The sequence below is a fragment of the Pleurodeles waltl genome, chromosome 3_1, assembly GCF_031143425.1.
Source record: "Pleurodeles waltl isolate 20211129_DDA chromosome 3_1, aPleWal1.hap1.20221129, whole genome shotgun sequence".
NCBI classification, from domain to species: Eukaryota; Metazoa; Chordata; class Amphibia; order Caudata; family Salamandridae; genus Pleurodeles; species Pleurodeles waltl.
The window spans coordinates 92,245,564-92,258,484 of record NC_090440.1 but is presented as its reverse complement, the minus strand read 5'-3'; the positions used below and the strand labels follow the sequence as shown (position 1 = coordinate 92,258,484).

The window sequence follows — 12,921 nt, the reverse complement described above, 5'->3', positions numbered from 1 at the left end:
CTACACCATGACTGTAGAGGCATTGGGTATGCAACGCTTTTCAAATGTACTACTATCACTTTGCACAAGCTGTTTGTATCATAATGATCAGCATTTGTATGCTTTGATTCTTACTGGGTCATCTGACACACCGTAGCGGTGGTGGAGTTTCCAAAGGGTCTTTCTGTTGACTGGTAAATGCCTTCTAATAGTCGATGAAGTAGACAGAGAGGGGGGAGTTTCATTTCATTGACTGCTCAATGATGATGTGCACTGTAGCAGTCTGCTGGCCTTGCAACTGAACTGTTCTTTCAATCTGTTCAGGATGGCTCTGTTGAACAATTTGCTAGGGGTTGACTGAAGAATTTAGGGCCAGATGTAGCAAAGAGATTGCGCCTCGCAAATAGCGAAAATCGCCATTTGCGAGGCGCAAATGCCTCTTTGCTATGTAGAAATGCATTTTGCGAGTCGGATCCGACTCGCAAAATGCATTTCCGACTCACAAATAGGAAGGGGTGTTCCCTTCCTATTTGTGACTCGCAATGCTATGCAATTCCATTTGCCACCACGTAAGCCCCATGGGACCCCTTCCCCTTTGTGACTGGACAAAAAAATATTTTTTCAGAGCAGGCAGTGGTCCAAGGGAAAAATCTGAAACAACAGGTTTCGTTTTTTTTTTTTCAAAGTGCAGCTCGTTTTCCTTAAAGGACATGGTGGTCTGCTCTCTCCAGCAGGCCACTATCCCTGTGAATGCCCCTACTCGCAATGGGGTAGCAAACTGCGACCCACCTCATTAATATTAATGAGGTGGGTCTTTGCGACCCCATTGCGAGTTGCAGAAGATGTTTGAGACACCTTTCTGCATTCCAAATTGCGACTTGCAATTTGCGAGTCGCAGGGACTCGCAAATTGCAAGTCGCAATTTGGAGTTTTGGTACATCTGGCCCTTTCCCTCTTAATTCTGCACAATTACTCAAGTCACCTTTCTTGGTGATCTTGATGAGATATCCCTCATTCACGTCTGATGGTACATTTTCCTCTTTATATATCCTTCCAAATATAGGATCTACTAATGTTTCAATGTCTGCCTTCAGTGCCTCTGAGGGAATGTTTTCAGCGTTTGCTGCCTTCCCATTTCTTAAATGTTTGATGGCTTGCCATGTTTCTATCTTGTTTGGTTTGCTGCAGTTGATTAGCAAGTCCTTGTTAGCTGGCTGTATGCCTGATTGAGATTGCATGATGGGCTGGTTGAGCAGTTCTTCAAAGTGCTCCAACCATCTTCATTGTCGGCCTTTGTTACTTATGATTGTCTTCCCAACTTTGGGCCTAATTTGGATCTTGTATGTAACAGTCCAGCCATCGATTTTTTTTTAATGGAAAACCCATCCGCTTGATGGCGGTCCACCTGCCTGAATTACATGTTGGCGGGACCATAGCCGATAACCCACCCAAGTCCCGCAGACTCCGCCAGGACTTCCCAACTGCATTGACGGCACCATAGGAAAAAGCGAGTGACGGCAGGACTCCATACAGTCTTTTCGCCATGCAGATTTTGATGTGCCTTTCCGCCAAACCAACTGCGGCTACCTACACACCTGAGTTGGCTGGTTGGAGAGGACATGGGGTAAATACCTACCTTTTTTCCCGATTCCACTTTCCTTTTTGACTGGACACGACTGGACAAGATCTTCCATCATTGCTGCTGCTGGACCACGGACGGCACATAACCCCCGTTGTCAGACTCTAAGGTAGAGTGTGGTCACTGCAAATGAACTCAGGACCACTGCAATCATATACATGTTACAATATTTTTTTTTAATTTTGTGACATGCATATGTCGGGAACACATTTGTGTCAGACATCGGTGGAGGCACACTGATACAAGTCACATATCACACACATACACAAATGTCATTTTGGTGTCAGTATCCATTGCCAAATGAATGCTGGCAGCACAATTACATTGCAATCACACTTGTCAGCTATATCCATGTGTGCACACTACAAAGGGGCCTGTAACTGTAATTGTGTACTTCCAGTTGTGTATGTGAGTCAGTTTGTGTATGTGTGGGTGAGATGGGGTTGGCTGGTTGAGGTGGAGAGTGCTAGAATGGGTGATGTGGTTGTGTCAGTATGTGTGCCACTTGCATATGGGTTTGGTGCTGTTGTGTATGTTTGGTTGTGTGTTGTGTTTAACACTCAGGTGAGTGCTGTTGTGTGGTGGTTGTTGTCATGATGTGTGCAGTTGTGCCTTTGTATTGTGTTTGTGTAGATAAGTGTGTAGTTGTGTTGGTTGTTGTGGTTGTGTCATGTGTGGGTGTAGTATCAAAAGCGTGAGTATGTTGTGTCATGGATGTATTGCAATGTTTGTTATCGGCATGTAGTTGTTGTGTTGTGGTGGAATGGCAATAGATAATGTGTATGTAGTGCACTATGTTGTGCAGGTCGACACATATGACTAAGGTACAGTTTGTGTGTGTGTGCGTGTGTGTCTGTGTGTGTGTGAGACTTACCTCTAATTCCATAGCCTACTTCAAACACAAAGAACTGTTTCTGAACTAAAAAAAAAGGTGGCCTGATTATAAACGCGGGACATGCGGACCAGATGAGGACCAGACGAACAGGAGGAGTTAGACCCATTAGAGGAGCAGGTGGCGTTACTTACCCCAACGTAGCCGGACAGGACAGCGCAGCCATTGAGGACCAGGGTGATCTACAGGGTAAGTGCCATCAATAAACAATATGGTTAAGAGTGTCATCTTGTGCAGTGCAGAAACACACTTTGCTTTGCTGCACTGTGCTGTTTCTAAGGGAAAGGGCAGGAATGTCTAACAAGTCAACCCAGGACAGGCTCAGTGTTTGGTGTTGGCCCTGGGGTTGGACTTCATCCCCTAGCCTTCACCTGAATTTTTCACACAACTAAGGGCCATTGCAGTGTTGCAGAACAGAGGAGAGAAGACCTATACTACTGGCTGCACAGCCTTCGGTGCGGGACGCATCTGGGCGCATATACAGACAAAGACCTGGCAAAGAGCGGCCCATCTGAGCCCTCCCACATCCGAATGAAGCTAGACTGTGACAGGAGAACAAATTGCAGACAAAGTGGTGTGTCCCTCCTTTTTTTCTTCTTATTCTCCAAGATGGGCAAGCGCAAGATGACAGGATGCACTGGCCCCATACAAAAACACACACACAAGCCTACTAGTATTGACATCATGCTGGAGCATTCAATAGAGGCGGTGTCCAATGAAATTGCTTTAACTGAACCCAGATTATCTTTGGGGCATGGGAGTAGCCTTGGCAGCCTAACAAATGGCTTCAGCATAGTTGAAATAATAATTCCATGGAGGAGGATGAAGATAGAGGTGATAGGGTAACAGCGTCCCCCCATGGCTCTTCTATCCTACCAGGAACTACAATCGTACAACAAGCCCCAGCACCTCCTTAGACCTTATAAGGCCTAGCAGTCCAACTTCCCACATTGATCCTGCAAACAAACAAAAAAAAAATGAGTGCCCGTGCTTTACGGGTGAAACCCCAGTCTGGCCATTCAACAGCTAGAAAGGACTTAAGTTCACTACCCACAGACAATGTGAATACCAAGGAGATCTTCAATAGGTTTTTACTCATTCTGGAAGCCCAATTAAACCCAACAAAAGAGCGCCCGGAGGCAATTGAAACCTGCATAGCAACCGCCCTTGAGCCCACAACCCATACAGGAAGATTTTTTATATGAGTACTGTGGATCATGCATCTAGCTTATCTAGAGGGAGCCTTCGGAATGAGAAGCTGAAAGCTACCCGCAGGGAGGGGTAACCCCTCAGGCCACCTCTGCTATACAGAGTGTCACAGCCAGGGCCAATAAGGACTCATCTAGGACTAATCATGAAGCAGGGGGTGTTGGTGATGAACCCTTGCCAATCGCAGCGGGCAGTCAAAGTCACACAGGTATGAAATACAGTAAAGGTAGCCAAGCTCTTCAATCTTAAATCTAACTCCAGAGAACTGTCCTTGTGTTCTGATAATCGTGGATGTTCTGAAACACAATCAGGCTGAGACGTGGGCAGAGCTACGCAGTAAGATGAGACACTGGCTTAGTGCGCATAGAAACTTTAACCCTGCAAGAAGCTAAGAAATTATAATGGTACGGAGGTTTGGCTGGATTGCTTCTTCTAACATAAGCATAGCTGGGGACTGTATTGTTAACTTTAGGCACCCTCATAGTGTCAGGAACGTATTGTGCATTGGAGGCAACAGTTGGATCCAAGATTGTGACTCTACCCTTGGGTTACATTTATAAGCTACCCAAGAAAATACTACGAACGACTCTCCCTGACTGCTGTCCCCAGCCTTTTCGGGGACTAAATGCAGCAATAGATTTGCAGCATTAGCTGACCTAGGAAATTGATCCTATAGCTTTTGAAGATTTTATGTGTTTTAGTTTACCAGCTCTGCCATCTTGTTCTGGCAGCGCCTCAGGTGGACTGTCTATTTGTATTAACTTACTACTTGGGGGCCATGCAAGGTCAGTGAAAACTCCTGGAAGTGACTATCAGGACGTTCTTTATAAGGGACCCCTGCGTTTATTCTTTATTTATTTTTATAACAGTGATTTTCTCACTGTGCCCAATCAGACGTTTCCAGGGTTATTTGATATTTCAGCCACCGTGGAGAGTGGACAGCAACTGTACCTTTGTTTAGCGGGGGATTTTAATGTCAGGCTACTTTGCTATAGAGTAGGGATAGAGCCATCAGCCCACACGAGATCCGATGTGAGAGGTAAAGAGCTGGAGGCCCCTTTAGCCTCATCTGATTTGCATAATGTTTGGATGGGGAAGGGATTGGTACGCTGGGGCTTCCCACTTATAGGAGAAGGAATGCTTCCACAGTTATTGATTATATTTTTAACTCCTGAAACTTGGTGAACTTATTGTTACATGGCACAATTATCAACACAAATTTTGGGGATCATAATCTGAGTCAAAGGACCCTACAAATGCCTCCTAGGGGGATCCCACAAGGTACTCCTCGTTTTGGTAAATTAGTGACAACTACGGATAATCTTGGATTAAGTTGGAAATTGCCTGACCCTTCAAAGTTTCTTAGCAAGGTGTTAGCCGAGAACATGCAGCTAGTTATGGGATGACTAGTAGAGGCCACTGACAAAGGGGCAACTATCATCTCTTTTGGGCACTCTGTGCCCTCAAACCAGCATTGATCATGAATGCTTACTGGCCAATCGCCTTTGGCAGAGAGCTTTAAATGTGTGCCCTTGCGATCGCACATCTGTAGTGACCCAGAGTAAGCTCTATAAATCTGTCACCAGTAAGAGGAGGAAGATGGTAATTCCTCATCAGTGGGCCATTATAACAGATACAGCCCGGACTAAAGATAGCAAGACCTTTTGGAGGGCTGTATCTTGTATGCGCTCCTTAGATCATGGTGCTTGTCCATCAGTTGTCACATAAATGGGGTGGAATAAGTGACACATTTTGAGAAAATCAATGCAGCTAGGGACCCCACCCATATGCAACTCTCTTCTTGGGACTCTTTAGCTTTTCCTCCAGTTTCTCTGCAAGAGCAGGAAGTCAAGGTGACCATCCAGGAGAGCGCAAGGAGAGGAAGCACCAGGGAAGGATGGCATCCCTATTTTTAGGTGTAATATGAATCTTTGGTCACCCTTCTTGATAAATGTTCATAACAACTTACGCCCTTCCTCAATTCCAAACTCTTGGGCGACCTCTGTTATTGTCCTAATTTTCAAGAAAGAGAACTGTGCAAAACCCAAATGTTACCCCCCTATATCCCTGATGGATATTTCCACTAAAATCCTCTGTAGAGGGCTGCATATTAATACATTTGAATGGACCAGCAATAATAATATCCTACATTCATGTCAGTCTGGTTTTCCCGGTGGAGTAGAAACGGTGGAACAATGCCTCAACCTTCATCTGATTATTGGGAAATATACTGCGGCAAAGCAGTCCACATTATATCTTGCTTTCATGGACTTGTTGATGGCTTTCAACTGGTCAAAGCCTTGGCAACTCTTTATTAAGCTAGGAATGGAGCTGCAGTGGATCTCAAATTGGATTCATAATCCCGGGTCGGCGGAAGCTTCCTGGCTGGTAACCCGACTCCGGGGAGTCCCTCTGCTTGAGTGGCTCATGAACAAGCAAACTAAAAGCACACACGTAAATCCATTGATGGCAGCAGCACATCCATACTGGAAGAAGTATATTCAAAAGGATGCCCAAAAACTTCCCTACTCACCTCTCATACCACTAGAACGAATCCCCGGATGGGTGGCAACTGGATCTCACTCATCCGCAACCTGGATAGATGCGGGCATAAGCACGGTAGGAGAATGCTTCGAGGAAGGAAAACTAATGTCCTTTGAAGACATACAGGCCCTCACAGAGATCAGCTCAGGGCAATTTCTGACATACCACGCTATATGCCATGCAATTAGGGGTACATGGGGGTCCGGGGATGCTGAGCCAGACACCTCAACTAACCTACACCATATGCTGAGTTACGACACTCGTGAAAAAGTAGTCTCAAATACGTACAAACTTCTAAATAAGCCCCCGGAGGCTAATCTGCAGAAAGCGCGAGAGAGGTGGAATGCCGCACTGCCTGACCCGATTTCAGAGACAGAATGGCCAAAAGCCCTGAGTCACACACGCGAGGTCTCAAGAAACCCCAGATTCCGATACACACAGTTTAACTACTTACATCAGACATATTTAGCGCCAGCCAGAATAAAACGTATGTTCCCTGGTTCGGAACCAACTTTCCCCAGATGCAAAACCCCAGCAGCACAGTTTTATCATATGGTCTGGGAGTGCCCGCAGGTGAGGGGGGAGTGGACCGTGTTGACCACTGCACTGTCGGAAATGACGGGCCTGGGCCTGGACGCGAATCCCAAATCCTGTCTACTTGGCCTCAGGACAAGAACAAAAAGAAGCAAATATATGCATAGATTCGTAGACCTGGCTTATGCAATGTACAAAAGACTAATAGCCATGAACTGGAAGGCCTCCAAGGCACCTGACCATGGAGCTTGGCTCGCCCTCACGCTTCGCTGGACACGTGCTGAATATCAGGTACTAACGAAACTGGCGCGAGGTGGTCCTCGACACTCGGGCTGTGAAACCTGGGGTACATTGGTCTCCAAACTAGAAACAAAGAATGACGAAAAAAAACCCTGAACAGCAGATAGATGTGATTACCCAGATAATTGCAGGTTTCGCCCCGGCTGCAATACGACAGTAAATCATGAGAAGGGCACATGCCTGCCAACAGCGCCTAGGCACTGATATCAATACCATACACCCCCAAACACACACAAGTCAAATAACACACACAGACCACCATCCCCAATTAGTAAATACAGGTTCTGCAGAAGCCAAGCTACCCCTTCCATCGACCCCACCCCACCTCTATTTTAGGGGTCGCCATCAACTAGAACCCTTACCGGCAACGAAACCTCCGCACGAAAGAAAGCTTCAAATGCGCGAACTAGCAATGCCTGTAAGAATAGACATAATAGCGCGGATCTAGTGGTGTATTAAAGTTATTGGTTGTTTGCAAAGTTCAATAAACAAGCGTCCAGCAAATTACTGTAACTGTCAGCATCCTATCACTGTTGCTAAATGGACGCATCGAAATGTATGATTCTATTGAAAATTCAATAAAAATATGTTAAAAAAAAAAAAAACATAAAAAAGCTAGGAATGGACCAGGCACTTATACATCTATTGGTCTGTTTGCACACAGGTACCAAAGCATGTGTTTGGTTTGGTAATAAGGGGGAAGTGTCAGATGCTTTCAGCATTCAATGAGGGGGTTGCCAAGGGTGTGTGCTTGCCCTCGTCCTATTCATTTTGTACTTAGATGATCTTAGCACACAGCTTACCAAGCGCACCCCCACTGTACTAATGATAAGAAGGGCCCCCCTCCTGCCCTACTTTATGCAGATCTTAATGACTTGTGGGTCGAAGCATGTGCCGCTTTTATTTATTAAAGTGTGCCCGAACACTCTATCGAGCACTATCGCCTTTCCCTAATTGGGGGTTACCTTTAGCTCTGCTGGCTCATAGTCCCCACATATTGCACAGAATAGGGTCAAGTTTTCAGGGGCCATAGTCTCTCTTCTCAGTTTACCATCCCCAAAGGGAGGGAGGGCACTTTTACCCCTGTTTCAAATATATTCTGCTCATTGCGTACCAATTGCTACATATGGGGAAGGGATCTAGGGAATATGAGACCCAATAAATCTTCAGAGGGAAGAAAATCACTTTTGCAAAAGAGTATTATCTGCCCTAGTATGGACCTCCCATTTTATCTGTCATAAACAGCTAGGCTTAACTTACCTGAAGATTTCATTCGTACTCGCCCACCCCTTTTGTGGCTATCTGGCACGCAGTAGAGGCATCTCTAACTAGGAACATAGGGGGTTATTACAACTTTGGAGGAGGTGTTAATCCGTCCCAAAAGTGACGGTAAAGTGACGAATATACCACCAGCCGTATTACGAGTTCCATAGGATATAATGGACTCGTAATACGGCTGGTGGTATATCCGTCACTTTACCGTCACTTTTGGGACGGATTAACACCTCCTCCAAAGTTGTAATAACCCCCATAATCTCTGATTGCCTGTTGGGTGACAAGGGTCCTTCTATTCCGCGGCTGGCTTTTTTAAAAAGATTACTGGAAGGGATCGGTTTTACCAATATTTTTGCAGCCACTACGTCACGCACCGCTCACGTAGAAAGCAGGTCCAAGCCTTATTACTAGAGCATGTACAAGCAGAGAGGCTATAAGTAGAAGGTCGGAATTCAACTGCTTTGAGCTATTTGCACCTTACTCCTGAGGCCCCCTTCACAAGTTACCTGTGGAGCACCTGCAGGAGTTGTGACCAGCCTTTAATGTTTCATTTTAGGGCTCATACAATGCAATATTCTTTATACTTCCTGCTGGGATTCGATCATACGCTTAATTCCAAAATTTGCTCATGTAATAACCAGTCTAAACAATCCATAATTCATTAGATCTTTTTTTGTGGTTATTACAAATTTTATACCAAAACATTTTAGTATCCCTTATGAGGCTTTGGCATTGTGTCCAGGCCTATCACTCTGCAAGATTTAGTGGACAAGGTAACTTGTTACTATGTAACTCTGCAGCAGTACACTCTAGAAGCACTATGCAATCTGAATAGCTGATGTTACTATGCCTGGCTGCTTATTCGTGCAGCTGTACATTTTTGCAGTAAATGTAATTTAGACCAATTTTATGTATGCTGGTTTTATTTCAGATATTTGTTTTGAATGATTTGACGATTTTATGAAATTTTACATATGTGATTTACATTTTATAATGGATCTTTGTATTTACTTGTATACTTTTATGGCTGTTCTTCAGCCAAAAAAAGTTGTTTTGTCTGTCCGTCAAGTCAACCCATACATCAGAAATGTTAGTCAGTTTTCCAAGTGACAGTTTGGCTAGTCCAGTCCAGCTCAGCCAGTTTCTCATGTTCATGCATGATGTGCTGCCCCATTCCAGGTTGTCCTTTCAATGCTTCAACTTGTGGTCTAATGTTTTACATGAGTGACCAGGACTACAAGTTCCACAATACACAGAAAGAAAACCTAGAATGGAGCAGCACATCATGCATGGACATGAGAAAACTGCACAGCCTGTTACAATACAGGCCCCCTGCACTCTGAGGCAAATGTGTTTGTCTTGGGGCTACAGCAGCCAAAGGTAGAGTGTGAAGTAATGGAATGGAATGGGGTTGCCAGAGGATCAACCTTTCACCTGAGAGGTGATCCCGTTCAGTATGTGGAGTATCCGCAAGTAGGATCATGTGAACAGCCATGTGAACAGTCACTAGAATGGAACCTCAATGCACGTCCTGATGTGCTGAGTCAGATCTCACAGCTGTCATCTGCCATGTTAGAAACAACACTACCGCCTGTCTAGTACAAATGGTTATTGGGGGTTAATCCAAGTGATGCACACCAGAGGTCCGGGAGAGTTTATTGGAAGCATAGATTATGTTAGGCCTTGGTGCTTCCTTGCTAGTGTGGTGCCTTGTCGGTGTGGCAGAGCGCATTGAACCTCCAGTGAGTCTGAATGGGGAGCCATTGGATCTCAAGGAGACGAGGGGTGATGTATATGTGGCAAGGTAGCCTGAGTGAAAGTCATGCACTGTTTATTTTTGATAGTGCTGCACATGTGTAGTAACTGGGAAGTGATGCTATAGAAGAGGGCGTTAGTGCACTATACTTGGCATGTGATGTGGGCCTGGCATAAGGTGTTGCAGGTGTCAGGAGGAAAGTGTAAGCACACAAGCCAGGAGGCTGTTAAACAAGAAAGTGTGAAGTGAAAGGATGAGTCAGTTGTCCATGATGATGGCTAGTTTTGGGGATGGTTGGAGCGTGAACTGTCTGGGCCTAGTCGTGTTGGCCATCAGGCTAGGTAAATGTTACAGATTTTCATTGCTATTCTCTTGTGAGGTTTGCCAGGCATACAGGATAGACATGTTGGCCACATGTTTTTTGTACCTAATGTTGGTTGTGTTGGCTTCATTCATTTGTAGTAACACATGTTCAACACATTTTTGTGTAACATAAAGTAAATGTTAATCAAGTATGAATGGCGTTTAACATACTATAGACAAAATCTATAATAGGGGAATAAAACAATATATCTTTAATTGCAGTTGGACAATCAACACCTCCTGCACAGCAGCCTTTCCTGGATGACCCGCCTGTTGGTGATGAGCTCTTGCCCCACATGCATGATGACACTTTCCAGAAACTCCTCGATTACATAGAATCTCCTCCGGATCTGGCAAGGAATGGCAGCTTAGCAGGTTCTCCAGATGAACCACCACCCACAGAAAATGCCCCATCTGCCAAGCACAGCTGTGGATGCTGAAGACCTCCAAGTTGTCTTCCAATGGTGAGTCGTAGGAGTCCAGTAGCGGATGGTTGATGAGGTGCGTGGCAGGATGGAGAATATAGGGGGTACCCTAGAAGAAGTCAGAAGGCACCTCAGTCCAAATAAGGATTCGTCTGAGGCTATAAAAGACACCTACACTTGCCTCCATAGTATGGGTCGGTCCCTATGGGAGGCACAACACTCATCAGATGGTGAATATGTGGATTTCTCCAATCGGAGAGCTGCCAGATAACAGTTGTCTGTGTTCCCCAGACAGATACCCATTGGTCCAGTGACTATCATCATGCTACCTCTTTTGTTACCCAGAACTGTCACGTTTTGTTTGTGCACCTGTTAATCTGATCTATCTGTGGACTTGTGAAGTGGCCTACCTTACCTAATGGCAATATGTATCTCCTCATTGAAATGCTCAAGAACTCTACATGTCTCATTGCATGTCTCCCAAATGGACTCTGTCTAGACATCCTTTGCTCACGCTCATGTTTTGTGTTATTGCCTCAAAGAATAAATGCTCATAGTCAACAACCCACACATCTAAATCAATTCACTCCTATAAACCTAGGTATTGGATCTCTGTTCCAGAAAGGCTACTTGTACGATGGTATATGTGTACCTACAGGACCAAAATTTTAGCATCTCAAGGAGAATGAGCTACAGTCACTATCACCTATTCTTGTTGTATATGCCCAAATATTATGTACATCCACTGCCATTGCATTATGTGGAATGTCTTGTCTACCAATTGAAGGTCATGGTGAGAAACTATCCTTCAGTTACTGGACTAGCATACAGTGAAAATGCCTGACTAAACACACAAATGTTTACATTGTTCAAATTAGGCCGGTAAGGCATGTGAGCCAATGAATATGTTGCACTCATCTGCAAATTGCAAGCTCTGGAAACATGAAAACCTCAATAAGCACATCTGATAGCCTCAATGCTTACACCTAAGAGACCCTAAACATCTGTTATTATGCTAGCACTGATACTCATGGCCACACTCCCTCAGGTTAACATCAAGCTATGCTGCACAAGGATATACAAGGTACATCAAACACCTTGGATGTCAGTATGGATAAAATGCAACTTCAAATTATTACAGGTCTATTTAATAATGATTAATGCTGTTGAATACATAAGATTAATGTGTCCTTCTCATGGGCGTCAATTCACCAAAATGCCAGGGGTAGCGGAAATTACATCACGCACCCTTTGACCTTCTCTTCACACACAGACACATACTTAACACACATACACAAATTCACACTTACTGACACAGACTTTCACATAAATACACTCTCACCCGCAAGCACGCACACAACATACATTTAAAAGCATTTGTACTTACCTCAGCTGCCATGGGATGGTATATTCAAATTTTTATTATACTAACAGTAAACAATGTTTTATTATTCACTGTTAGTGTAATAGAAAATTTACAGAAAACAAAGAGAGTGGAGCCCCAATAGACGTCCGTAAGGACCAGCTGCCACTGTGCTCCTGGCACTGAATTTGCAACTTTTGAAGCCAGGGGTCGCAAAGGCAGTGCCAGAGGTCGCAAATGGCAAGCCAGGAGTTGCAGCTGCGACCACTGGCAACCCCAAAATGACGTCCATGGTCCCTCAGTCCCTGACAGGCCTCATATGTATTGAGTGTGAGTGTAACCACACATGGCATCAATTGCACAATATACATACATGTTACTGATTTGGAGCCAGGTCACAAACCCAGGAACAAAGTAACACCGTCCCAGGCTAAGAGGAAGTGGGAGACGCATGTTTTAGAAACATTGCAAGTTGTTGCACAAAGTTAGATGCGTGTAGTGTCACACTTAGCAAGTACATAATGCCAAGGGTTATTGAGGTTCTCCAGGCAGGTGGGGGGCACAGACATGAGTTGGAACCAGCCAACAACAAGTACCTACGTGTTAAATTGTACAAGGGTGTGTTTGTCAGTGGCATGTACC

The 12,921-nt window shown here is 44.8% G+C and overlaps 1 long non-coding RNA gene across 1 annotated transcript in view; it reads left to right on the top strand.

Annotated features, from left to right (window-relative positions):
- LOC138283800 (uncharacterized) overlaps positions 1–11,480 on the top strand; it is a 67,003-nt gene extending 55,523 nt beyond the window's left edge. Inside the window, exon 3 of the long non-coding RNA XR_011201307.1 lies at positions 10,714–11,480. This is a non-coding gene — a long non-coding RNA (uncharacterized lncRNA). The remainder of the gene's footprint in view (positions 1–10,713) is intronic.
- The last annotated feature ends 1,441 nt before the right edge of the window (positions 11,481–12,921 follow it).